We start from the raw sequence: 27,184 nt of genomic DNA, 5'->3' as shown, positions 1-27,184 counted from the left end.
ACTGCAAATCCAGTCTGAGGACAAGTGTTATATATCCATTTGGCTTGGAATTGGTAAATCAGTTTATTTTTTGTGACAGTAAAGTAAATGAACAAGTTTTAGAGAACAAGATTATTTTCACAGATTACAGTTCATAAATCTTCACTGGGGAAAATATAGTATGTAGGAGAAACTCACTGTGACTGGTGGTTTTACAGACGATACAGATGGTGCAACTGGAAGTAGCGTTTGATCTTCCACACCAATAATGGCCAGCCCTTCAAGGATGCCTCTGCAAGAGACAAAACAACACATTTATGAGTAGAACAGGCAGGCAGTGATAAGGAGTCACATCAGGAGCACTTTTCATTCCAGGATTACAGCTGCCTACTTCACAATGCTGTTCCCCTCCCCCTGTGTACTTCCTCACACACTCTTCAGCCTCAATCAAGTTTATCAATAAAATGAAGCCTCAAGTCACCAAATACTGACTGACTTATTGGACATTTCTTCAAAGTTTGAAACTCTGGCAAAACTTTTGCCCTAATCAAAGGGGGTGGCTTATGCTGCAAATGACCACAAATAAAAGGCATCTTCCAAATGGGAATACTAAAATTCCACTAAATTATGCTGCACAGGGAAGAACACCAACACCTCACAGGGTTATAGCTATACTCAAATACTCAGTAGTGCTCAAACACAACATCAGTGGTTCAGTGTGACCTCTGAAAGTAGGCAGTGAGGTCTGTAGTATAGACAGATTTCTTAAAAATCAAAGTCTTTCCTCATCCACTGCAGCTTTATCACAGCACATGATGAATTACACTCCTGTTTTGTGCCACAGCAATTTTGATGTATATTAAATGTTAAGTTTGGAACTGCAGAGATTTTTTAGCTAAGCACAATGCAGCACCTCTGTAACCTACTTAAGGTTAAAACCCAGCTCCTATAAACACACTGACATCCCTCCTGACAAAGACAGCAATTTTTTTCCCCCATGTTTCAAAGACATTTGGTCTGTAGACCAACCGTGACTGGTTTGTTAGCGTGACTCGTGAAACTAAATAAAACAGAGAATCCTAGATCTCACTACCGCAGGTGCTGAATGCCACTATCTTCCTGATGGTCTAGAAATCCAGCTTAACAGAAAGCACGCTATATCTTTGGTATGTGCAGGAACATTGCTGTCTGACATTTCACTGCCACATAAATCAAGCAGTCCCCAGAGGAGCATCATTAATGCATTCCCTGGATGCTGCCTTATTTTGGTTTGAGTTTTTGTTGTTTGCTTTCCCTCTCCAATCTCCCTTCCTTCTCCCTCTAAAGAAAAAAAGAAAAATAACCCATAAAGAATGAAGGAAGTGGATATCAAGTGTTTCTTGAGGAAAGCTGCCTGACAATTTTTAGATTACAAATATTTTTTTAAACTTGACAAATACCAGAAGCAACATCACCTTATAAGGCAAAAGACAGCTGAAAGCTAAATCCTTATAAGCCAGACTGACTCATAGCAGCAAAGATTCTTCCTAGAAAAACAAATCCCATCATCAAGCAAGAGCAAGTTAGAAGCTGAAGTAATAAGGATACCAACGAATCCCTCTTTCCCCATTACTACAGTGGGCTGGCGTTGACTGATTCAACAGGCATGCCAAGCTACTATGAATGATAAAACATGCTAGACAGACTACTGACCTGGCCCAGTCTGACCATTCATTAGAATACCTAGTGTGATGCTACATTAAGATCACAAGCACAGGCGTACAAGATCACATCTTGCCCCCATCTTTTTGTTCCATAGAAATGCAGGAATAAGTACAGAAGCTGTATCTCTATTACAGTCACACGCGTTTTCAACACAGACCAACACTGTCTCCAATAAGCCCATGTGGTCACACAAAACTCAGTACCACCAACCTTCATCAGTCCTGTTAAACAATGTCATTGAAAACCAGGTCACGTAAGAGTACTCAGCCTCTAATCCTGCCTCCTCAGAGAGGTTGCTGATGCCATCAGAAGTACAGTAACATTAATCAGAGAGGTTGGTCTCAGTACGTTCCATGTAAATTTACTTCTCCAACCTAGAAAACATTCAAAATTTTCCTCTGAATGGACCCATTACTGCACACACAGCCCTTGACCCATCCAAGGCATGAGCCCAGGTAGCTGTAGTTTCAGCAAAGACCTCAGCATCACAAGCAGAGACCAGGGCTCCATTTGTCTCCTCTCAGCCAGCAACCCACTGTATGTGGGATTCCAGGCAAGACATTTTGTTTGCCCTATCTCCACTTTCATTCTCAGGTCAGTTTCTTTTTTTTTTTTTTTTTGGCTCCAGGGATAATCCAGGGATCATCTTTTACAAGATGTTTATTTATTACGTGTTGCTGAGTACAACGGGGCCTCAAAGCTTTACATAAATAATAAGAGGAGTGTCAGCTGCAGTATAACTCCGATTAGTACAATACTGTTCCCTTCCTAAGCCAGCTATACCAGACATCCTCTCCAGAAATCAGAGGCACGTGTTTAATCTCTCTGTCCAGGCCTTTGTTAAATGCTTCCTGGCTCTCTGATGTGCACCACACAACCTGCAGTCCATCTAAAGGGAAAAGTCTGACAACTCCCAAGTGTTCAGGAGATTTCTTCAGGCTCAATTCACACGTTCTTAAGTGAGGAAATAACAGCTTTGCAGGAGAGGCTGAATCAAGTCCTAATGCTCAAATTCAAACTGTCTGATTAAAGACCTGCCACAGGCAGCTCAGCTTTCTAGGATCTGGGACACACTCAGCTAGGCAAGAGCCCTGCTGCTCTCCAGTTTTCTTACTTTGAAACACTCTTACATTTTTGTGCTCTTCCCTGGGCATTGCTTTGAGTTACTGTCAGACACAGAAGTCCAGATGACTCTGTCATGAGTCAAGGAGGGCTGTTTCCTGATGGCTGTGTTTCTAGAAACTAGGTTTCTTGGCTGATGTGCAGAGATACAGTACATCTTTTTGTTGATTCCCTAATGCTGTCCTGAGTTTATTGGCAGTTCAGAGAAGCTAAGTAACAAAAGATGCTAACATTACTTCAGTTTGCATTTTTCTGAGCCTAATGAGCACGTTCTACCATGCCACTGCTTTCACTCTCCCTCTACATCTCAAGGGAAGACCCACAATCTGGCAATTGCCCAGCTGCTCCCACTGGGGCAGCAGTTGTGAGAAACAGAACCATTACCAACACAGACAGCATTGATGGCCCTACAAAATAGTAAATGCTTTGCTACTTGGCTCTTCCCAGGCGAGTATGACACACTGACTTTTTTTCCCTGTGTCTAGATCTAGATATTGCCAGGAAGAGCATGGAAGGGAAATTTCTGATTTCTGTCACAAAGGCACACAGGACATACACAGGCAAAGCAAGCCAGCTTCCGTGTCCTGAGGAGAACATGCACAAACTTCTCATGCCACACAGATGAAGGCAGCAACTTCAATCAATAGTAAGAGGCAGCTCCCAGTCTCTGCCCTTTCAACTACTGCAGCTATACTGGAATGCTTTCAGCCTGTACTCTTGCTCATAACACAAAGAAACAACCACCAACCAACCACCCAACCAACCAACCACCCAACCAACCAACCACCCAACCAACCACCCACCCACCCACCCACCCACCCACCCAACCACCCACCCAACCACCCACCCAACCACCCACCCAACCACCCACCCAACCAAAAAAAAACCCAGCCATTTTGTGAAGTCCTACTACACACATGAGGCTATGGGAAATATCTTCTAAAGCAGATATGAACACTGCTTGCTTTTTGTTTTTAAGAGAAAATTAACAGAAATAAGTGTTGGAAAGTCTCACCCCTTCACTACTACCTACTGCAAATATTTGCAATTTTTTACCCCCACACAACTCTTCCTCAAACAAAAACTTCACTTGGCACCTTGGTATAATTCTGTTTGGAATCTCCTCCTTCAATTCCTTTTGCTTGAAGCAAGGCATCTCCTCAGCCTCACAAAAGACCACAGTTTGCATCCTTCCCCCATACTCATGCCCAGCACTGTGTATACAAAAACCAGCAAAGCTCACAGATAAGCACTGGTGTCTGTTCAAGTTTCAACATGCAAATTAACTCCCCTAAAAACCCTCTATTTGTCGGGTATTTGTTTGCTTTGTTTTAATCTATAAAGAGATTATATTTTACATGTACATATATAAAAATATATAACTACATATTAAAAAATTAAATACTGATACTTCAGCCTCACAGCAGGTTGAGAACAAGAGCCCAAAGTCAGCCACAGGAAGCTAAGGAAAGTCTGGAAGCTTCTAAGGAAGCTCCTTACATCAGCATTAACCTTGACAATTGTATTCCTACATCTGCTTCTCTCATTACCAAGGGCTCCGGATTGATTTTGTTCTTCGGAGTTGCTCTTTACAAGGTCCATACTATCTGCCTGTAACATACTTGCATCTCAGTTTCCTTGAGTAAACACTATATTGGATGAAGCTTCAGCTCATAGCTACATCCGCAATGCCAAGAGACAGCACAGAGCTGCAAACATTACTGATGAACTGTGATCCTGTACATACTCTTTTGAGATCTATGTACAACTAAAGAAATTTCTTCTCCATCCAAGATTAAAGCCCCAGGGGATATTCTTCTTTCACCTTTGCTTTACTCAATGACAGTTACAGAACCTAGTAAACAGACAAGAAATCCTGTTTATTCAGAAGCAGCTGACTCAGAGTACAGCTACATGGCCGGCCAACTGCCAGATATTTTACCTCTTTCTGCTCTATTGTATGCCTTACTGTAACACTAGATGGACACTTTCCAGCACTGTATTAAGCAACATAACCATGTGTCACACGTTTAATCTTTTAGCAGCATTCCCAGATAAAATTACATGGCCTGGAATATTCATTTGAAAAGGTTTTAAGTATTTTCATTCTGTTTGTGTTAGCAAAGGCATCTGTGCTCAGTGCTTAGCACTGAAAGCTGAAAGATCAGTGATCCTTGTTTTCTGTTCCCCTGTCTCAGTCTGATCCATGAGAAAGTTTCTTTCTCCCCAGGTATAGAGCAGAAGGATGAGGCTTTAAGTTCTTACATGCATTGGGCTCTCCAGATGGAGTCAGCATTGAACAATCCATCCCATGGCCAGGATGTGACTTGAGAAGGCCAATTTATCTTTAAGTAGGCAAACCTACAGAGGCAGAAGAGTAGCAGATTCCTCAACATTTCTGTATAGAGTGTAACTTCAAGAAACCTAAAGCTATCTGTGCTGTTATAATTAAATGAGTTGCTGTGGGACCAGAAATTGCTAATGATCATAAAGTAAAGTAATACGTCAAATCCAGCGCGTTGTGCTGGATCATTTATTGAGGTTCCCAGACTTGGCTGTTATTCTTTCCTCCCTAGGCTTGTACAAGCGTGGCTACGGAGCTGTGAGCACCCAGAGGGAACAGCACCGAACCAAAAGGGCTGCTTGTGACACAAAGCCATCCAGCCTCAACCACCACAGGGCACGTTATGACCCACATGAGCAGCAGCTCTCCTTCTGTGCTGACTGTTCATTCATAATTCAGGCACTATTATAACATACACTAATAATAAATTAGCTGCAGTGATAGCAAATACACCCAAGTGATTAAAAGCCCAAAATGTAAAACCTTGGCTAAGATCAGAAATTTAAAACTTGGTTTTTGGTTTTACTAGAATTGGAGTATTGGTGGGTTTGGTTGTTTTTAAAATTTTATGTCAAGTTGCTCTGGGAAGAAAATTGAAACCCGATTGAAATGTGCAAAAAACCATCACCTTAACTAACTTTATTACCTGAACTACCCCAGTCCTGCTAGCTCAGTAAGAGAAGAAAGTTCACCCAAACAGATTTTACACATGCAATTGTATTTAAAAACAGTTCCCTCTACAGTGAAAGAAAGCAAGGAAATGTGGCTGACTCTCTCATTCCAGTACAGCTCTCACATTCCTTGGCTTCATTTTTCTTTAGTCCCCCTATGGCCCAAGCTGTACAGCATTTTCAACTCCCAATCCATCTCATAATGTAAGTTGCTCATGGCACAACTGAAACTGCTGAAAAACCTGAATGACAAGTATTGTCCCTATACCTGCAGAATAGGCTGTTGCTTTCACCAGTTGTCCTAATACTGTGGTAAACTCTTTTTCCAGACTATTAAGCTATTGATTTCCTGTGGTTCAAGCACTTACTTTCCCTTTAAAGCCCTAGCCAAACCTACACTGGTTCATAATTTTTAATTCAACTGCTATTAAATAGAGAAAATTTAAGTCTTAATGTGACTTGCTATTATTTCAAATTCACCATTAAGTGGGTTTCTTTTCAGATAATGAATTTAATTTCATATATACTCACACACAAATAGAGACGCAGCACTGTTTAAATGCATCCATTTCAATGCATGCTCTGTCATCTCAAAACTGTTCCAGGGCTACAGAAACACAGGATGTTTATTAAAAACATGACAGGTGTTTAGCTTCTAAAATACACTAGACAGAGCCAGCTGTCTCTCACTTGTCTTTAACTAGATATCGTAAGTATTTCCAAAGGACGTATTCCAGTTCCTAGAGAGCTGATACTTCTCTTCTAGTATCATAGTACTCCACACACTTGTCCCTGCCATCCTTATGAGCAGGAGGAGGGCTATCCATCCTACACTGCAGAGAGTATGGACCCAGGACACTAGGAGGAAGGAACACCAGCAACAGCAGGATGCTTCCCACTGCCCAGGCAAAGAGCAAGGTACAGGAATGCTCTGAGCAAGGCTAACGCAGCACTGCCAGAGCAACCTGACAGCCTGTTAGCTAAGGGTCCTGGGTTACACCATGCCTTCTCAGCAGCCCAGTTAGAATTGCAGCATAACACTGAGTCGCACTAACACATCAAGCTGCCCTGGGATAAACCACAACATATCATATAGGAAGGCAGAAGTGACCTTTCCAAGCAGTCTGCTGCAGAGCTGAACCAAGCCCCCCCACAATGCTCCCATACACCCCAGCTCAATGGGGAGCAGCAGTCATGTAAATGCCATCCCACAATCGCACCCTGAGCAAATCCTCAACAGCACCCATGAAGGAGTAAGGAAAACAGAAAAAGAAGCCAACGTAGGTAAAGGAAATTTTAATGGCAACAACAGCAGTTTATATGTCATTTAATTCCCTAACCCAATCAATCAAGTGAAGCACTTAAGAACACAGCACTGTAAGTTGCTTATTGCTTAGATTTCTGCAAAGTATTTCCTTTTCTTTCCTTTCCTCCTCTTTTTGTACTTAAAAAAAAAAAAAAAAAAAAAAAACACAATAAAAAAGCTAGTGACTGAGAATGACTGGTATCTTCACGTATCCACAGCAACAAAACTAAGACATATCTTGCTCCCAGAAAGATCTCCACAGCAATGAACTACAACACAATTTTTACCATGGTATTTCCAGGGAGGAAAAAACACCCATCCTATCTTTGCCCTTTGTGGTAACTTCACAGAGCTGCAACAAAACATCCCCAGTTTTGAGGCAAGTCTAGATATTTTTTGCTTTCCTAAACCAACCATCTAAACCATACAAACCAAATAAAAGATTCCCATGTCATGCTGTAGCAATTCCCTTTGCTCTGATCTTCCACCTGGACACAGAGAAAGCAGATTTGGCCATACGGCCCTGTGCTGGCAGCACAACATAGCAACAGCTACGAGCACATCAGCCAGCTATTACAAACTAACATGCCCTTGCTGGACCAGCATCAAAACTCAATGCAGCAATGGCAGGCACTTAGCAAATGAAGAGCTGCTGTGCAGTAACTTAAAAGCACTGATATTTGGCAAATGGAGTCAGCACCGAACATGAATGTGTCAGCAGGTAAAGCAGAGCAGAACTTAAATCTATCTGGATAGGACAGCAGCACTCACACCATCCACAGCTCTTCATCTCAACAAGTGAAGCTGTTTTCTGAAAGCTTTACTGCTGGAATTCCCTAGATGATCTCAGGCCTGAGTCTCTTTCTGGAGGATGAGCATTCATGTTCAGCTTGGTTCCAGCAAAATCCTCTTAAATATAACTTTACCTCTTCTTGTCATGGTGCACTCTCAGGACTACAGAAGGATAGGGAGAAGAAGGGTGGAGAAGTTGTGAAGACCTGCAAAAATTTAGTCACCTTAGGCAACACTTTCAAACACACAGTCCCACTGACAAGACAAGAGATTCAATATAATGAAAGTTTGAGTCCACACAGAAGTCACTCACCTTTCAGGCATGATCACTTTCCAAAGCATATTTGTTTGCAAAGCTTAGAAAGCATCTAAGCCAGTAGCTAGATGTTAGGTAGCTATAATAAAGATGCTAAAGTTATACACTGTGCTGTAGTGTCACTGCTGCCTCAACTACCTACCATCTGGAGGATGAGATGCTTTAATGTGATATTTCCACTGAGCCCTAGAAAAACCAAATGCATATCTTGAAGAATCAAGATAGTTTTCTATGTTTGTTTTAAGTACTAGTGTAGAAACAAAGATTTAAAACACTGCAAGTCAATCTTTTATATCTATTTTATACTCAGAGACCTTAAATGGCTTAGAAATCAGCATTATCTTAATGATTTTTGAAAGTTTTGTGCCAGGTCAGTTACAATAATACTTCACTGCACTAGTATTAGCTAAATCAACCTGGAAACAGATGCAGTTCTTTATCTTCCCCTCCTGACTTCTGTTACACAGGCAGGTCAATATAAACAAAACCCAGTCCTCACTCCTCTGCACCTCAGTACTCACATACAATGAAGATAATACTGCATGCAATTGTTCCATCTTGGGACCAAAAATCTGCCTTTTGATAGATATTGGGAGAGATTATTTCTATTGTTTATTATATCCAACTATGGAAAATTGTGTTTTTGCTTGTGCCGCACCAGGCAGTACATCATACAAATAATTATTGCTTGTACTTGAAATCAGGGGAAAACAGAAATACGTATACGTAAAGAGCAAGATAGAGACAAGACAGTGACAAGATAGCGTCCACCTCAAAGATTCAAGAATTGAGTGCAAAAAAATAAAAAGAAGAAAAAAAGAAAATCCACACTTTAAGCATTACATTTCAGTTCTCCTTCTGCCTTGGGGTTTGCCACAATTACACATGACTTGGTCAAGTAGACTAAACGCTACAAGTGGAAATTAAACTGCAGGGATAACAACTGCTCACTGACTATTGGTATTTTAACAGCCCTACAGCTAACCAACACACTCTTGTTAGAATCATACCAGGCCTAGAAATTAATCACAAAGTCCTTCCTTAATTCTCTCCAGCAGTTTCTGCCAATTGCTTTCACTCTTCTGACTTCATATTATTCCAACACAGTCTAAGACAACTCTCTAGTTCGAGATTCATACACATTCATAATCATTTTGTCCAGTTGGCGTCGTACTCTTGCTGACGCCAATCCATTGCATGTATTGCTCTAATGAAAACAAAAGGCCTCAAACATTTTTAAGAATTTTATGAGGTGCTGTATGGAAGCTACATGAAGTCAAGTCACTCAGCACACTCCCCACTGAATCAAAAACAAATGCCAAACACACAGACTGCAGAGGATGAAACTGATACCTCAAGTAAGACATTTATGTGTCATATAATATACATTGCTTTCTTGACAAAAGCATAAAGGAAAAGATAAGCTTCACTGCACCAGCAGTTGAAGCTCAATAAAACACTCTATTCTTCTGCCTCACCCAGAATCCAAGCAGGTTCGTTATGAAAAGGCCTGTTCACAGAACACTGTAAGCACCACCAATGCACTGGGGCTGCCTGAAGCCCCTGAATGAGTTGGTCCCTGCCCTGAGCAGATGGTCAGCCAAAGCATGTATTTAATCTTCAGCTATGAGAAATGCTGCTGTTGCTACCTGTGGTGAGATTATAACTCAGAAATATGCTGTGGCTGTGTCAAAACTTTCTATCATTTAAGATATAAGCAAACTCCTGCTACGAAGATAACATCCTGTTGCTTCTGGTCTGCTTTAACATTATACAGCCTGTGGGAGATGAGGCAGGGGGACAATACCTCACAGCAGGCTGAGAACAAGAGCCGAAATTCAGCCACAGGAAGCTGAGGAAAGCCTGGCTGAAAGAAAGTAGTTCCTCATTATGAACAGGCTGTGAAGTATAAGTTGCTAAAAGTTGCTTAAGAAACAAATCCAAGCTTGGAAATACAAGTTGTTTCTCATCTCTGTTCTGTGCCATGTCATAATATTCCCAGCACCAAGCCAGGTGTGCAATTTCATCTCTAGTCAACACGAATCCAGTCAGCAGTTCCACACTAGTTCTTTTCTATATCTTAGTCTGTCAATGTAAGTTACTTTTATCAATCACTACCTATTCCCAGCTTCCTCTACTTCCCTGCAAATATGATTAAGAAACCTGCAATTGCATTTCAGTTTCTGATACAAGGAACTGGTAATATATTTTCCAAGACCTGAATATATACATAGCTGTGCCCCTCCTGCACTGTGGGCTTGGAGGAAAATGCAAATATTGGTGAAATTAAGGAGCAGAAGTGAGGGAAGAGAGTCTCAAAGTGGAAGTCATTCTCCTTCCATCAAAGAAAGCACTTTCCTCTGGAGATTCACCTCCCTAATTCAGGCTACCAAGCAACCAGGCACCCCCTCAGCCCTGCTGTGCCCACTAGGATACAGGATCTCAAGTAGGGCCGGAATGCATGGACTTCCCTCCAGTTCCATGAAGCCAGGCCCATTTATAACGATTAATGATCTGGCTCAAGATATCCAAGGAAAGCAACACATTCATTAACTATCCTAAACAGCAGGATATTACAGTAAATTATGACAGCTGCTGTGTCAAGCTTTTCAAAACTTTTCTTTATAGCTTTAAATACAACTGGCACAGGGGGTATCTTTTTCTAAGAAAAAAATAATCCATAGATCAGTATCCTGTACTCACAGTCCAGCCACCCTAAGTGCCCATAATGGTGTTACTTGTCAGCACTTACGAAGCAGCAGCACACAGTGCAAAGGCTTTGCTAACACCAATTCACATGTACAGCTTTTAGTCAAAGTAAATTCAGAAACATTTTCCTTCTCTCATAATTCCCAAAGTCTGACATTCTCCATGAACCAATGAGGTCTCATTTATACCTTCATAATGCTGTCTCTGAAAATATGTGAACAAAGGCACAGCCTGAATTCACAAGGTAACCTAAAAAAAAAAAAAGTTATGTACATCCTTTGAAAACATCTGAAATTCTAAATACTTTAAAAAAACCTTATATTCCTCCAAAATTGATACCCATAAAGTGCCACTTCAGATCTCCACACCTTCCAGTCTCCTCCATGCCCTTGCTGTACCTACTGCAGCACGACCAGTGGCACAAGGGAGCAACGCAGCATGGGCCCCTTCCCCCTGTATGCTTGCTACCATTAGTGCAAAGCACACCATCCCTGCCTCAAAAACATCACAGCTTATACAGGAAAGCTTAGGAGAAAACAGAAAATGATTTGTTGGCTAAAAGTCTTGCTCATAATCACAGAAGATGTTTAAAGCTAAAGAAAGAACTGAGCTCATGCATCTTTTGTTACTATCGCTCCAAGACTGTTCTCCCCTTTTAAGAGCAGAGTACCAGTCCTCCTTACTGCGCAAAAAAGCTCAGGAAGGATTTTGGCTGTAGACCTAGATTTTCTCTCTCGCTCATTCTCCCTCGACCTGAAAGCAAACAATCATGTTTGCCTGGACTTCACAACTTGAATGCACAGGCAAATGTCACCCACATAAATGGTTATAGCTCAATCTGCAACAGATGAGCCGTGCCCAGTGCATACTGGTATAACAGTTCTCTGGAGTACTGTAAGAAATTCCCACACAAAGACATCCCAGAGGAGCTCCAGGCTCATTTGCTCAACCTTCTGCCTTCTGAATTAATGGATTTGAACTGCACATCAATACATGACACCTTAGGCACCTGTAATAAAGAGGATTTGCAAAGATAATTCCTGCAGATCCATTTCTCCTAAATTCCTTCAGTTGTGTAAGATAAAATAAACTAACAATCTAAAGGTCCAGTGAAGGAGGAAAAAAACAGGTAACAAATGAAATAATACACACAGAAGCAAAGCAGGAGGAATAAAGCAAAATAAGCAGAGATCATCCTGTATTTATTCACCCACTGAAGCTACCTGAAGGCAATACAAGGTTGATACCTTTTTGAGGAGTAACAATAGAAACCTAAACACACAGGGCTGCACACCACCACTTAGAACATGGAACATGTCCAGAGAAAGGCAATGAAACTGGTGAGGGGTCTGGAGCACAAATCTAAAGAGGAGCAGCTGAGGGAGCTGGGATTGTCTAGTCTGGAGAAGAGGAAGCTCAGAGAAGACCTTATTGCTCTCTACAACTTCCTGAAGGGAGGCTGTGATGAGGAGGGGTTTGGCCTCTTCCCCCAGGCAACAAACAGGACCTGAGGAAATGGCCACAAGTTGTACCAGAGGAGGTTTAGGTTGGACATAAGGAAGAACTATTTCTCTCAGAGAGAGGTCAGGCACTAGAATGGCTGCCCAGGGGGGTGGTGGAGTTGCCACCCCTGGCAGTCTGAGGTGTCTGGATGAGGAACTACAAGATACGGTTTAGAGGCTTGTGATAGCAATGGTGGTGGGAGGACAGTTGGACTAGACAATCTTGAAGGTCGTTTCCAAACTCGCGATTCTATGATTAATAAGGAAGGTCACAGCATACAACAAGAGGCTGGTCTCACCAGCTCAGGACAACTCTTCTTTTGCCAAAGCACAACAGCAGCTTTATAAGATCAGTGCAGTGGTTCGCTCTCACTCTGCTCTAACTCCTTCAGAGAGTTTTTTGTCATTTTTTCATATATATATATATATGTATTATTTTTTTTAAGAGGTTTTGTTGGAGAAGCAGTGCACATACCCCAAGTCACTAACTGCAGGCAGCTTTCATCCTATAGGTCTACCCTCACGTTAACAACTCCAGTTTAAAAGCCAGAGAACAGAGAGAGGAATTGCAAACTCAACCTCCTCCCACCTCTCACTTACTGAATTGAGCTGTAGTTACATTGGTCAGCAGCATTTGTCAAGGGATTAACACAGAAACAAGGGTATTTTTGGCTTCCTTATTGAGTAACAAGAATATTTTCAGAACAAACACACCCTTTCCCTGTGCAGCCTGTAAGCTGCACCCAATAGCAGAGGTGACCAGTATATACAGAGTCCCTCCTCCTCATAGGAAAAGTCACAAGAATGAATTAAAAAGGGTTACAATGAGTTGGAAGAACAGTCCTTTCATGAAAGCATCAATATGTTTAAATGAAGATACTTAACAACAAACAGCTATACTTCCCTTCAGCTAAGAAATCAGCATTGCTTAATCAAAGTAGTCATTCTACACGGACTGAGCCAGTCCATTTACCAAAAAGTAATATTTTACTGAAAATAGTTCACTGAAAAATATCACTAGGGCTATAATTGCAGAATATGAATAGCTGATATTGGTATCAATTGTGTTCCTTCTACTACAGGATAAAGCTAAAGCAGTACATTTATACTCCTCTAGCAGGGACAATAAATATTATATATTCAACAAAAGGAGCTCCCATCCCCTGATCACAGATGTAATCACTGTTGCATGTTGTGAGATATTCCCATGGCCAGGTGAGTGAATGTTAGCGTGGATGAGTACAGATTGATTCCACAAAATGAAGAAGCCATCAGGGAAGAGAAGGCACGGTTTACTCTCTGGCTCCTGCTTTCTTTTTAAGGAGCACACAATTTTGGAGATCTTGCTGCAATGTACATTTTGTGAGGCTAGAAGTAATTCCATTATAGATTTCTCTCTCAGTTCAGCTAACATCTCTTTTGTGAGATCTGTAAGTGAAGTTTCCATAAGGTCAAAATTGCCATTTAACCCTCTGGAGACTCAACTGGTCTTCTCAAGCAGTTCAATAGCTATAACCCTCCTGAAAACATTTCAGTTGTGTAGGTGGCTCCTTAGACACCCCCTGCATCATAAATACATCTGCCAGCCATGCAGACAGCACCAGGCATATGTTATACAGCATAGTCACCAAGTGACATTTTCCTGTTGTTGAGTACATGGGTTACAAGAACACATGTGAAGAGTAACATCCATCCTTTAATGATGAGCAAAACACAGGCCAGCAAAGAACCCTGGCCTTCTTATGAGCTGGTCTGCTTCTGTGACAATATCCATAAAGCTGTTATCTTTGCTTGCTCTGTGTATCACAGCACATCTTTCAAGCCTTTTGCAGGCTCCAGCACCATTCTTCTGAGCATGACTAGCTCTCCTTGGAGCACCAAAAAGGATCTCAACAAAACACTCACCTCAAGGAGAGGCAAAACTCTGGAATTCCAGTAATTGAAGTCATTCTCTGGGTAACAAGATCTCTATATTCTTTATTTGGGGTGCAGCATGCTCAAATGAGTCTAGCTTCTCACAAAGACCAGTCCTCAATCCACAATACTTTAAACAATATATGAATATATTCATATTGTCTCATGGTTCGTCAATTTACACAGCTTCTTGGTAATGCTAAATTGTGTGAACAGTCTGGATCATCAAAACAGCCAGTCTGAACCACACAGTGCAACAAGTTCAATTGTGCTTAGGTACAGCTAAGGAGAGCATATCGACACAGCCAGGAGAGATCAAGACAAGGCAGTTCCACAGGTACTTTCATCTCAGACAAGTAAGATGCTGCTGAAAAAGGCAATCTGGTTCCTACTGTCTTCCATCTACCTGCTGTTTCCTCTGTCATTTTGAAGCCAGCATTCAGAACTAGCAGTAGGGTGGATAACGCTGGGAAAAAAAAAAAAAATCTGGTGCAAGGAAAACAGTAAGAAAAAAAAAACAACCCACAGTCACAGGCAAGAGGATGTTGGGACCATTCCTACTGCAGTATTCGAGACATACATTGCAAAAGTATTGTAGATCCTTTACAAACAAACCCTGGAGCTACAATCCAAGTATATCATCAAGTACCGCACAGCAAGCCCTGGAGAGCACAGCAAAATTTCAAATAAGGCTCTTACACCTAGGATCACACACACCTACAACTTACACATGGAAAATGATCGTAACCTCTCCTGTTCAGAGGTCACAATCCAGGCATGCAAACACCAAAGTATTTAGTGAGGATAGGAGAGATATTATGATCTACACAAAGCATTAATTCAGATTCAAAGCTGGTGTTAGGCTGTGTTTTTGCCACTAGTTGAGGCTTCAAAAAAGAAAACCCACATGCTTTCAAACTCTGTCTTAGGGAATTTTTCAAGAATTTTTTAACAGTTTAATGAAAATTTAAATGAGTCAAGCTTTTTAACGAGCAGTCCTATCAGAACTCCTTTTATCAATACCATTAACTATTAGACAGTGTAGCAACTGTAAAACAACAGCCTAATCATGATTAATTCTTCTGGCATTTATGGCAACAACATGATCTTGATGGACTCATTTAGCATTCATGGTGTCATTGATCATTAATTCAGCTAAAGAATTTCCCTTTACAACTCAACGTTAAACATGGAAATCGATAATTATAATCTTGAAGCATTACTGATTTCTCCTACCCTAAATCTTACACTTTAGATGTAAGAAAATAGGACTACTGAATGGATAAAATGGGAACGACGTGAAAGAGCTGCTTTACCTCAGCCTAGGAATGCTGTGCAAATATAAGATGGAATGGAGACCTCCAGAACTGGAGCAGTACAAGATGCTTTTGTGTATTACCTCCTATTAAAGCCATTGCATGAAAAGCTCTGCGTACAAGAAAAAGTTTCTCTCTGGTGTGGCCTCAGCATAGTTTTCACTTCTCCCTATACACCTTAAAGCCTGAAAACACAAATCAGCTTCTCTCAAGCCTATTTGAGTGTAGAGTATTTCAAGATCTAGGTACCTCAAAATCTTAATCAGCAAGGAGAGTTAAGTGCTCTCATCTCACTTAACTCTGCTGACTGCAGGAGAATGTACTAGAAAGCCATTTCCTCACTCAGCTAATTCATCTTCCCAGCATGGCCATGCAAGAGGGGAATAGTGCACTATTGACAGGCACTGATGCACTGGCTTTTAATGTTGACTTCATAGATCTTGTCAAACTGAAGCCGTGACAGAGGCATCTGTTATTCCTTGTACTAAAACACAAATAAGGTCCTCATTACACCATGGGATACAGAGTAGTTTATTTTTTTAAAGCAAAACTTCACACTGCTTTAAATACTTAATCCCCTGTAAAAATAGCCTCTTTAAAATTGTTTGTTTTAAAAATAAGAATTAAGTTACAGCCTAGTTTTTCCATATTAAACTTTGGCCATTCAAAGAACTTTTTAAATATTCCTGACAACAATGCCCTTCCAAAATTTCAGTATTAGAAAGTTCTTTTTTCAAGTTGTCCACATAACAGGGCTGTCTGAGGTCAACTCAAACTTTATAAATATAGCACAGTGTCAAGTACTGCTTTCAGTAAGTACCAAAGAGTAAATCCCTTATTCACATTTTTCCTCAAATGTCAATATTTCACTTGCAATACAAACTGAGAGTTGAAATAGGACATTTTATTTCTCTTACCAGCACTATAATTACAAACAAGATGGAAAAGTCAGAAATCTACTTGTTCTAAAAGCCTAAAATGCCATAGGACCTGTCTTTCCTTTAGATCTGTGCCTAGCTGCATCTTTCACTGTCAAAATATTTGTTTTGTAAGTCAAGCTCCCAGTGACCAGAAATAATCAAGGCTCTATTTAAAAATACCATTATTTTATATGCAGGACACACACTGATAAAGAAAAATCAGCCTTCTTTCTAACACCCTTTTGCAATCTGCATTTAAAATATAAATGTTTTTGCGCATTAATGATAGGGAGGGTGAAGCAGCAGTGCTTTTAGTTTCATTTTAACGTATGTTACTGTATGGGTGTCATTTCAGGCTCTATTCTAATCTCCAGCTACAGCAGCCAACAATAGAATTGCAAGTTTTTTTTCCCCCAGTTAGCTAAATTTAAAGGGATTGTTGAAATTTTCTCCTTTCCAGCACAGATGACAGTCACCACTGTGGATCTGCTGCTCTGGATTCAATCATTACCCCTCTTCACAATGCAGCCACACGTTCTGTGTTATAACAAAGTACAGCCAAGGGTTCCTGAAAGCTTGTATACTTTTTTTTCTTTTCTAAACACAATCATGCAGTCACCCCATGGTTGCATAACTAGGCACAAATCAAGTCTGCTTCCCCTTGATTTCCCTGCTGCCACTAAAATTCCACAGCATTCCCAGCCTGGACACCAAGAGACGAAGAAACAAATTCAACATCTCAAAATCATGGAAAACAAGCTAAATCTAGTCTTGATAATAATGGGCAATAACAGTAAACGGCCTCCCATCCTGCAAAGAGTTTGACTTGATAGATGCCAGAGATTTGGCAACTCCTTTTGTTACCACAGATCTCCACTAGGTTGGGACTGCTGCTGACCTATTGAGAAATACATAATGAGCACCACATGCTCCACAGTGTTCTGCAATATAAATCGAGCAAAAACAGAAAAACGAGAGCTATAGAGACAGCTAAATAGATGCCAACATAAGCATTTTGGCTTATGTTGTAGTAAGATATGCAGCAACCCATGCTCCTTGCTAGCTTTGGGGAGCCTCTACCACTAACTAATGTAGCTGAAGAAAATCACCAACAGCAAACCTACCTCCCAGTTGCAGTAGAGCATCCCCATCTTTACAGGAACCCTGACTTCCAACTAGATTCAAATACACAAGCCTGTGCTCTTGCAGGTCACATGCAGAATGCATGTACTACGAACATATTATAGGGGCAACGTTTAAAGTCTTCCCATAAACAAGAAGATAGGTAGCATAAGAGCAACAGAGGATCCCATTTCCAAAATGCATTAAAAGTTTTAGGAAGCAGTACTGCAGGTGAGGCCTAACCAGCGCAGAGCAGAGGATCACCTCCCTCACTATGCTGGCCACGCTTCTTTTGATGCTGTCCCAGATATGGTTGGCTTTCTGGGCTGCGAGGGCACATTGCTAGCTCACATCCAGCTTCCCAAGCGCCAGTATCCCCAGGTCTTTTTTGGCAGGGCTGCTCTCAATCCTTTCATCCCCCAACTTGTATTGGTAATGAAGGTTGCTTCAACTCAGGTGCAAGATCTTGCATTTGGATTTACTGAAGCTCATGAGGTTTGAGGGCTGTGTGGCAAGCAGTTATCAGAGAAGAGCTGATTGGAGAAAATCAGCTGAGAATTTATTGAAATACCACACCACTCTCAAAAAGAAAAAAACAGGCCAAAAAAAAAAAAAAAAATAGATCTGAGTTGTCTCCATATGTCTATTTCATATAGTCTTTTTCCCCTCTCACCATCAAGCTTACTGCCACTTGCAATCAGACAGATTTTTGCAACCTGGTTGCAGCCTTTTGAGTGCCAAGCTGCAGTCCCACCTTGCACAACAATTTAAAACAAGCAGTCTCACCAGAGGCTCCTTCCACGGCCTAACATAAAGCTCATTAGAGGGACTAGTCAATGAAAAAATGCAAAGTTTCATCATTTTTTCCCAAAGCTGTCAAAATAACCTGTCACAAACTAACAGAGAAGAGCCAGCACTGGATACTAAAGAACCATTAGACGATAACGGAAGTGAAGAAACATATACTGCATTATCACAGAAAAAGAGAGAACTTTAAAAATACAAGAAGCTAAAGCATCACTAAATTCAGTCTCCAAAGGTCCCTCTCTTCAATTATCTAGGGCATATTGTAGACAAAAAATGCATTACTAGTTAACGTTAGCTGACTCAGGGTAATTTTGCTTTACATAAGGAGCGCCCAAAAGACATGACGGAGCAAATGTCAGGAACAAAATTAGTAATGCATAGTACAAATTTCAGTGACAATTACTTCCCAGCAGTCATTTCATCATTTGCAACATTCTGTTGCATCGGGTTAATAGCTATTTTTCTTTGTTACATAAAAACAATCCTGCAGAATGCAAAAAAAAAAAAAAAAAAAAAAAAAAGGAATAAAGGAATAAAGTAACAGACTAACTGGTTCTCAGAGTGAAACTTAATTGGCAGATTAGCATTTTCAAAGAGATACATTCACACTGCTTTCACTCGACACCACAGTCTTCAGCCCTTCCACTCGGAAAATAAAACTAAAAAAGCACATTAAGATTACAAGTGGAGATATTTCATCTTATTAAATTAGTATGTTTGCTAAAATTTCCTCTGTGATACTACCTGCCATCATCCTCATGCTCGCACAAGGCTCTGGGGAGACCTCACTGAGGGCGTCCAGTACTTGAAGGGAGCATATAAACGGGAAGGGGTACGACTGTTTACGAGGGTAATAGTGAAAGGACAAGGGGGAATGGTTTTAAAATGAGATGGGAGGTTTAAGTTAGATATTAGGAGGAAGGTTTTCACACAGAGGGTGGTGATGCACTGGAACAGGTTGCCTAAGGAGGCTGTGGATGCCCCATCCCTGGAGGCATTCAAGGCCAGGCTGGATGTGGCTCTGGGCAGCCTGGTCTGGTGGTTGGTGACCCTGCACACAGCAGGGGGTAGAAACTGAATGATCATTGTGGTCCTTTTCAACCCAGGCCATTCTATGATTCTATGGCATTGTATGCCTGCATTATTGAGGGTCAGATTTAAAACTGGCCCATTTCACATTTACACAGTTGCAGTCAGCACTGCGAGTATTCCCAGCTGCAATAAATACATCTGCAGGAAGAGAAGTCAGAAACTCCAAACCTTGTTCAAATCTGGAATGCTGAACAACAAGTTCTACAGAGTTGCAAATTTACTGAGATTATGGGCACACAGACACCCACAGGGATTTCCAAAGGCACCTAAGCAATTTAAAGGCCTTTCAAAATCTTACTAAGCATCCGTTCCCATCTTTAGAAACTTAAATATATTTGAAATTCAACCATGAGAGCATATTAAAAGCAAATTTAATTTGTGGACCTTAACTGGAATACTAGACATCATTCTCAACAAATAGTGTTTACTCGCACTCTTCTTAGTTAAGGGAAGTTTTTCAATGTTTCCCCATCTACACTTCCTAGCATGAGTAGAGAAAATTGTGCACATGAATGAGTGATTGATGTAAGAACAAGAAAAGACAGGTCAGTCCATGGGAGAGCATGCTTAGCAGAGGTTTAGAAGAAATGTAATCATACAGCGTGATCAGGACAGTCAATTTTCCCTCAGTGCAGTCTTTCCAAAATTTTTCAGCCTTAAATTCTTTTGGAGTCAGAGAGTCTCTCTTACTATATTCTTATAAAGGGTCTGGTGCACGCCATCACCATTTCTACCAATGCCTCTAAGCACAGCTGTAACTCAGATACATACAACCCGATTCCTAGATTACAGCCCTCATATTGCCCCAGCTTAAGTCCTATTTTCTAACGGGGCTCCAGTTAACTATTTAATGCGGAACATTCTTGGCCTACCCCAGCTACGGGTTTTCCATGCATGTCTATGTAACAGCACAGCTCAAACTAAAGGAACTTTAAATACCAGTAACATGCCTTAAAGTGCCTTCCTTTACTGACATATATAAATGCAAATACAATATACATCTATCTATAATAGAAATATATGTAGATCCACGTATATATCTATATCATATGTAGACATAAGAATGCAAATAGCAGGCTCCTGGGTAAGTAATTGGCATTTCATAAAGGTCACCTCTTCAAGCAGAAAGAAAGACTGTTGAAGGTTAATTCTTAATTAAAATTAAATTCTGCCTTTATTTAAACTCTCCAAAGGAAGGACTAATAAAAATTCTTAAATAACAGCCAGCTTTTTTTTAAAAAAAAAGAACTTTGAGGACATGATTATCAGATAAGTCTTACAGCAAGACAGAAATTGAGCTGCACTGTACATGTACTATTTCTCAATTTTTAGAGGATTTTTAAATTGTTGTTAGGAGCTTGCCAACTCTAAGGTTCTGCTGTGAACATTCCAAAATCTGCATTAAACAACTATACAGCATACGCAGGCCTCTGGATGGCAATAACAGCCTTCCGGTCAAGACCTTTATGATGATGTGTGTTAACACAAAACAGGCAAAAGAAATCCTTTAATAATAAAACAATTGCAATCCTGTCAAAGGCCAAAGTAATTTCAATTATTACGTGTTTGGATGCTTGCTGCAAGCATGCAACAAAATACCAAGTAAAGCACGTGAGAAACCTGACATTCTCTTAAGTTCAAGACAACACATAATACACACACCTCAACCGCATTAGGATATTTTATCCTCTATATGCCTTCTAAAGCCTCAGAGTTGGCTTACCATCTCGGCAGGGCACTCCCATCCCCATCACACCAAGAAAAGAAAAAACAATAAAAGAAGGAGCCACACAGTACACAAGGCAACTGGAGCGAGCAAGGCATCAGCAGTCAAGGTAGGGAGGACAAATGGTTACACAGCTCCCATAGGAAGATGGTAGGAGATGCTGCTACATCTTCAAGGTCCTGTAAATCACCTGCTATGATAGCCTTAGCTTCAGTCTAGCTTTGCTACACAAAGCACTAATTCTGAAGCATTAGCTCTCATCACATCTGGAGAAAAGACACAAGGAGACATCAAAACAGGAGGCCCCACAAACGTTGCTTTCCAACTTCACAATTTAAGCACATCACTCACAGGTGCAAAATAAAAGGCAGCTTAACAGCCCTGGGGCAAAGGGCAGCTCACATAAGCAGAAAAATCATCATTCTTCAAGAGGCAGTATTCTAAAGATTCCTCCTCTGAACAAACTTTGACCAGAATCTACAAATAAGAGTGAGAAAGTCACTTGCTTCACAGTATCTTTTCCAACCCAAAATTCCAGCTCAGCCTTTAGAGAATGGCAAAAATGGCCAGTTGATCAGGAGAATCAAAGTATTCTGAAGAGGAGAATGTCTTATAAATACCATACAACCTGGTTGTATTGTTTTCGTAACAAACTTTAGAGAGCGAGGGTGAATGGCCACAGCCTTTTACCACATAGGGAAACCCCAGTTACAAATCATGTTCTCCGCTACCCAGCTGTTTCCATCTAATAAGCAGACACAAAAAGCACATCAGGGTGTATGCTCTGTTCGTAGGGTTCAGAGCATTTAAATTATTGTTACAGCAGCACTGTCAAAAATAGACTACTTAAAGATTCCCTACCACAGATTTCATTAGCAACAGATGTACTAATAGAATCAGATATCTACTGCCTAGATCAATTAAAGCAATTAAGAAAAACTTTATTTCTGAAAAGAAAGTCTCCAAGAAGCATATTACCCTCTGTTCATAGATTCTGTGCAGTCCGCATTCTATTACATGAATTATTGGTGGGCTGACTTTATTGGAAAGCTGCCAATCCAAACCAAAACAATGGCAGGGGAAGTCTTTCAGTTCCCATGTTGCTGCGAACACTTCTATTCTCCCACCAGCTCTATGCTGTTAATTACATCCCTCAGCATGGCGAAGGAACTCACTGCAATTCATTCCGCTATGTAGCCAAGGCACCACCGTTGCTCTTGCTCTCAACAGGAGACAACAATCACTTCCATGATTTGCTCACTAGGACCTGCTCACATTCAAATGCAGCAATGTTCTTTTCAGCCTGGTGTGATGCATCAGTTTTATTCTGGGGTTTTTTTTGTTTGTTTTTTAACCTATGACAGTTTCCTGAAATTGAAAAGAAAATTAAAAGATAATTGTCAGCATATCTCCCACATGTAAATATGCAAGTGTTTGCAAATTGCCTTGTAATTTGCAAGGAGTGGAAGATCATTCGTACACCAGGTGATCAGATAGGGGAAAAAAGTGACAAGGCTCAGAAAGCACCTGTCCACATCCAAATCTTTGGCTACAAGTCAGAATGGCTTGCCAAACCACATTACTCCATTCTCAGGCACCGACTGCTGAAAATAGTAGTATTTCCCCCAATTTACAAAATATGAAAATACAGCCTCCTTTAATTAGATGCTGGATTTACTCATTACAGGAAGTTGTACTTCATAAATTTGTAGAGATTTGATTGTTTGCTTCGTTTTAAAGTAATAAAATCTATTTGTGCTTCTCTAGAAGAAAATTTCCCCTAGTATTTTCTAGCATATACATATCATTAACAAAATACAATACATATATTCATAAGTTTACATTTGCATTACGTTTCACATCCCAGAGTGCATTTGTCAGTCTCTTGCATAGAAAAAAAAAAACTTTAGACTTCTCTCCTGAAGGAAGAGTGAGCTCTCACAGGAGCTTCATCGGAAGCTAAAAATAATAATCCTTCTTATGCCTACTAATTCCTCTCATGCTTACCCTCTTGATGGATATCTCCAGACAAGGACAATGAATTTCTTAAACTTCAGGCAAACATTTTCACCAAAATAAGGTTTTGTAAATCACCTTGAAGAAGGTCACCGAGTAATCCAAAATCTAGCAATTTGTGTTAAGTTTGCCAGGCTCTGTTGGTTAAAAAAGAAAAAGAAAAAAAAAAACAGGCCCTGGGCAATAGATTCCTTCTATCCCCACTGTGCCTCACAGTTCGATTCTCAGGCTTCTCAAATCAGGAGCTTTAGTTGATGCTTCCCCACTGCCAGGACACTCATAACACTTCTCTCCAGCATGGATTTGCTGCAGTTAAGTAAGTGCTGAGTTCGTGTTGTAGCTTTTCCCACAGTAGAAAAAATAAATACATCTCTCCAGTTTGAGTAAACCTGTTACACAGAATACTTAGGAATCTCTTATCTTTGCAATTTCTGCCTCCCTGTACCACATTTAGTTGAAATTGGTCAGTAAGCAGTTGGGGTGATGGAATTAGGAGAAGGTCAGCCCAAGAATGCACGAGTTGTCACTCAGGAAACAGAAGGAAACTCATCACAGAATGTTTAGTGATGACTATTTTTGCTTAGTCACTTATACTTCACATGTGCATTAGGACACTTGTGTCCCATCACTGGGCTATCAGAATGAGGAATATCTAAGTCAAACCTCTGCTGTGGCAACTTGGAGCAAAGATATGGACCAGCCACCTGCAATTCAGGAGACACATCAGCAACTGGGTAGTTTGGAGAAAGCCTCACAGTTGCTCCTAGAGAAATTCTGCTGTTGGACATAAAGAATTCTACATTTGTACGCCAAAGGAAAGAGAAGGATAAGAGTGCATGCTCAGCCTCATCACTGAGACGTTCAGTTTCAAGGTAAGACAAACACATTGCAATCTTTGCCATAGATGACCACTCTAATACTGATACAGACATCATTTATGCAGCTCTCGTCATGTCCTCATTAGAATCTGAATTGAATTTGTGGCACCAGATAAAAAAATTGGAGCACACTCATTGAAGCTAACAGGACAATATATACACCACAGAATTCGCAGTAAACTGCTTGGCTAGACCAAGAGACTCTGTCTTCTCTGGAGCTGTGGGCATTCTCTTAAGGGAGCCCACTCCTCATTTTCCAGAAATTTCAAGAAGTCTCTCAAACACATCAGTTGGAACACAGCTATGTTAACCTTACACATGCAAGAGAATACAGCATCATCTCTGATGTTTACTATTTATCTACATGACTTAGGATGTTTGTAAGATACACTCCCATATTTTTGCATTTTACTAGGAATCCTTTATTACTCTCCTGAGAGCCTTGCTTCACTAGTAGCAGATGCTTCCCAATGAGCTGCAAGACAACAGTTTGATTTTCTAGAAACTGCCAACTACTGGTGTTTGGCGTAAGACTGATTTTCTTGTTTCTTAACTAAAACACACGAAGAGGAAAAAGGAAACTATACCAAACCACAAGTTAAGTCATGTTACTTAGTATGCTAGGAGATGCTCAGATAATATACTGACAATGAAGAGGTAGAATCTCAGAATCACTAAGGCTGGAAAGGACCTTCTAGGTCATCCATTCCAACCATCCACCTATCACCCATAGTTCCCACTAAACCTAACCATCTCTTGAACACCAATACCAAATAACTCAGTTCCTTTAAATCACAGAATCATTTGAGTTGGAAGGGACCCTGAAAAGCCATCTGATCCAACTCATCTGCAATGAAAAGGGACACCTAACTAGATCAGGTGCTCAGAGCCCTGTCCTGCCTGACCTTGAATGTCTCCAGGGTTGGGGCACCCACCACCTCACAGGGCAACCTGCTTCTCACTGTAAAAACTTCCTTTTTGATCAAATCTAAATCTCTCCTCTGTTTGAAACTATTTCCCCTTGTCCTTTCACAACAGATCCTGCTAAAGAACCCGAACCCTCATTCTTACAGCACCCTCAATAGAAACTGAAAGGCCACTGTCAGGTGTCCCCAGAGCCTTCTCCAGGTTGAACAGCCCCAGCTCTCTCAACCTGTCCTCATAGGAGAGGAGTTCCATCCCTTCGATTATTTCTGTGGCCCTTTTCTGGACATGCTCCAACAGGCCACGTCTCTCCTGTACTGAGGACTCCATATCTGGATGCTGTACTCCATGTGAGGTCTCATCATCACAGAGCAAAGGGATGGATCACCTCCCTCACCTTGCCGGCTTCTTTTGATGTGGCCCACGATATGGTTGGCTTTCTGGCTGCAAGAGAATGCTGCTGACTCACGTGCACCTTGCCATCCAGCACTTCCAAGTCCCCTTCAGCAAGGCTGTGCTCCGCCTTTCATTCCCCAGCTTAGGGGGACACTAAGTCTTTGAAAATATAATACTGTGAAAATATAATACTTATAAAGAAGTATGAGTCATACCATTAATGTCATTTGAGGATAAGCAAAAAAAAAGTCCTACCCAAAGCAATCATATGTATTCCTCCGCCCATGTCTTTCATTTACTAAGAAGTTCATTCACAACTACTCTGTTGCTGGTAGAGGTTCTCTTGATGTATCCAAAAGTCATCTACTAAGTTAAAAAGTACCCATTAAAGCAGCTTCTACCTTTCGCTCAAACAAGCAGGAATCTAATATTCTCACTTCTACTTCTGGTTTTGTCACTGATTTTCCTTGACCTTGGACACAGTAAAAGTGTGCAAAACATCACCACAGCTTGCAGGAGACTGGAAGAAAAATACAAGTGTTCAGAAATTCATATAGCCAAAGGCAATTAGTAAACCAGGCAAAAAGAAAGAACAGCAACCACACTGTCTTGTGCACCAAATCTGACTGCACAGAGAGCACTGGCTCATTAGGAAGACTTTCAGTTCTTCTGTGCTGTCACTTCCCAAATGTCTCCAGATGTCAGTTTCTCTCTACTCTCATTGACTAGGTAAAAAGACGTCAAAAGCATAAAGAGTAAGAGGCATCTCGCCACCTAAGCACAGATTTTACTACATAAATTCATAAAAGAAACGAGGATTTGGAGGTTACTATTAACACCACAGATGCTAAAAGTGCAAGTCCTGGAAAAACACAGCTGCATCTGTGCCATTTCAAAAAGTCTTTCTCTTCAAAGACTTATTTGCCACCCACACAGCACTACTGGAGACAATACACAGCAAAGCATACACAGATGTGAGCGTTCACAACAAGCAGTGCAAGCGCTTCACAGCGGCACTTGAGAAGATATGGATGGACTCTCTCATGTTCAGAACATACCCTCAAGAAAGAAAACAGAAAAACATCTACTAGACAGCACAGGCACTGTAAACACTTTGTAATCCTATCAGTGCGTATCTTAAACTGTGGGGAGATTTCTCAGGTACAATAATTTATACTTCCAGATCCCAGTTCATAGGCACTGCTCTGTGAGCCATGTTGCTGTGCACAATCTCACCACCTTCACAAGAAAACCTCTAGAATGCCATATTGGTGAATGGGAGATTAAGCTCAGCTGCCTCCACTCAAGGGAGCAGAAAACAGCCCAAACATGAGGCTGCCTGCACAAAACTACCAAGAGGTGTCAACACAGTGGCTGCCTGGCAAGCTCCACTTGCTCTCCTTCCCTCTCCCACAGGCCAGACAACAGCAAGTTGTTTTGTACCTCTTGCCTTCTGAAGTCATTGCAGGTAAAGGCCTCCAGAAGAGACAAGGAATGTTGCTGTGTGCAAATAGAATGAAGCACCGCCATGCAAAGATGAATGTGTATCAGCAACAACATATGGATAGGAGGCAGTTGATAAAATTGCCTTTAACCAGTTTCAAATCACACAAGAAAGATAACAACCA

At 40.9% G+C, this 27,184-nt stretch overlaps 1 protein-coding gene across 5 annotated transcripts in view; it reads right to left on the bottom strand.

Moving 5' to 3' along the window:
- The window catches only part of TSPAN4 (tetraspanin 4), a 397,360-nt gene that overhangs the window by 335,917 nt on the left and 34,259 nt on the right, over positions 1-27,184 (bottom strand). For 3 of the 5 annotated variants that reach the window (XM_042884548.1, XM_042884549.1, XM_042884551.1), the window contains exon 2: positions 178-271. The exons of 1 other annotated variant lie outside the window; for it this stretch is intronic. The gene's annotated coding sequence lies outside the window, so the exon portion shown is untranslated. Of the gene's footprint in view, positions 1-177; positions 272-6,351; positions 6,416-27,184 lie in introns of those variants that run through there. One more of the 5 variants, XM_042884550.1, reaches the window with a different exon arrangement.

This window comes from Lagopus leucura, unplaced genomic scaffold, assembly GCF_019238085.1.
Source record: "Lagopus leucura isolate 7727_CA_CO unplaced genomic scaffold, USGS_WTPT01 Super-Scaffold_100044, whole genome shotgun sequence".
Taxonomy (NCBI): Eukaryota; Metazoa; Chordata; class Aves; order Galliformes; family Phasianidae; genus Lagopus; species Lagopus leucura.
Note: the sequence above shows the minus strand (reverse complement) of the source record. Positions and strands in the feature narration are given on the sequence as shown.